Here is a 2,370-nt window from a genome sequence, read left to right on the forward strand (position 1 = left end):
GAGTGGCTGGTGGGTTTGAATCGCCAGCCTTCTGGTTAGCAGTTAAGTGCCTTAGGCACTAAGCTACCAGAGCTCCTCCTTCTCATAAACTTAGTTAAGTCAAATATAAAAATTCAAAGAACAATGCCAGTCTTACAGAATTGCTTTGAGAATTAAGTAAGATAATGTAAGAGGAAATACTGGAACCATGCACTAGCTCCTTTGCTTATAAAAATTCACTTTCAAAAGGTGATCTAAATTCAATATGTTTCAAAGTTCAAATGACTCAGAAGATTTTAGTTTGTGGTTCTTAAATGCATGTCCCTTAAATTGGCTTAAACCAAACATAGCATCTGCTTTTTGCTAACAAGTTTCAACTAGGAAACTTTTATAAAATATGATTATTTTATTTACATAAATTTGTATAAATAAAATTAGCCACATTCTTGATGAACTATATACATGTGGAAGTGAATTTATTAGTATGTTGTATCAGCATTTGGTATTCTGTTCCTGAATTTACTGTTGTGCAAATTCAAAGGGTATTTGAGCTCAATGAATCACCGTTAGCTTAAGGAATCATACAAAATTGCCTTAAACACACTGAAAATGCTTTAAAGCCATTGCATTTACAAACTTCCAGTCTTACTTCCAAACTCCTAATCCAGTGGTTCTCAACATTGGCTGAAGATTAGAATCATTTGGAAAGTAAGAAAATAAATAAACAAAATAATAGTGATAAAAGTAAACTAGTCTCAATGTTTCATCTCAAGAAATTATGATTTAACTGGTATAGCTCGAGATGTTGTTGTTGTTGTTGTTATGTGCTGTCGAGTCAGACCCGACTCATAGCGACCCCTCCTTGGGTTTCCGAGGCAGTATCACTATGGAAGTAGATTGCCCCATCTTCCTTCTGAGGAGTGGCCGGTGAGTTTGAGCCGCCAGCCTTCCGGTTAGCAGTCAAGTGCCTTAGGCACTAGGCTTAGAAAAACTGTGGAAAACACTTACTCAAAAACTGTTTCATTTGGTCAATCACTTTTCCTTGTCTCTTGCCTATTAATTTGAATAGTACAAACTCAGAGATTTCATGTATTGTTTTATGATTTGTGTTACATTCTTGGGATTCATTCTCATTGAAAATTAGTCAGCCCATACACTTGTGCAATACTCATCCATTTACACATCAATTTTAATTTATAAAAATTATCTCTACTTTCCATCCCATCATGCCTTTTCTTTTTGGCACTTGTTTTGCACTCATCAGGATAATAGGGTTAATCATGATCATGAATTACTGCAAGACTAATACATGCATGGAAGACTTCCTATCTATGACTAAAGAAACACAATGACTAAAAAGACCTAATATTATTATGAAACACATCTATTGGTTGTTGTTGTTGTTAGATGCTGTTGAGTCCACTCCAACTCAGATTGAAACACTTTCTAGCCCTGTGCCAGCCCCAAAATCCTTGCTAGATTTGAGCCCATTTTTGCAGCCACTGTGTCAATCCATCTTGTTGAGGGCCTTCCCCTTTTTGCTGACCCTCTACTTTACCAAGCATGATACGCTTCTCCAGGAAATGGTCCCTTCTGACATGACCGATGTAGATGAGATGACATGTGCCCATTCTCACTTCCAAGGAGCATTCTGGTTGCACTTCTTCCAGGACAGATTAGTTTGTTCTTCTGGCAGTCCATGGTACTTTCAGTATTCCTCACCAACACCACAACTCAAAAGCATCAACTCTTCTTTGGTCTTCCTTATTCATTGTCCAGCTTTCACATGCATGTGAGGTGATTACAAACATGGCTTAGGTTAGGCGCACCTTAGTCTTCCATCTATTGGTGGTGGACACTTTTAATTTACACTTTAATTGAAGTATAATTTTGTTTGCATAGTAAAAACCATAGATTGAAAGTTTATAAATAGAAAAGTTTCCATACAAGACATATAATAGGCCATTCAATGTGTATTAGTTTCTCCCTAAATTATTTTCTTTCTCTGCCCTTCTCTTTCCTATCATTCACCTTTGGATAACAAATGCATTAGGCAAAGATCTTCTCTAATCTTAAATTCTAATCTCTAGTGGGCTATAAATATTCAGCAATCTTACTTATTTCTTTCCTTTGTAGAATTGAAGAGAGTTTGTTATTCATGAGTGGGGATCCTCAGGGTATTCACATCCCATTTATTCACAGAGATAGTGATAACAACCCATTCAAAAAAATAATGATGTTCAGTCTGAACAGAATGGGGAAAATGAGATGAAGCATTGAGTGAAATGGCATGCAAATAGGATTGAGAGAGGGATGATGTTTGTGGACGCTGACAGGGCTTCTCCTTTCTTATCAGAAGTAGGTACCTCTTGACATATCATTATGAGGATG

Source organism: Orycteropus afer, unplaced genomic scaffold (assembly GCF_000298275.1).
Source record: "Orycteropus afer afer isolate SDZICR_OR568_19922 unplaced genomic scaffold, OryAfe1.0 scaffold00140, whole genome shotgun sequence".
NCBI classification, from domain to species: Eukaryota; Metazoa; Chordata; class Mammalia; order Tubulidentata; family Orycteropodidae; genus Orycteropus; species Orycteropus afer.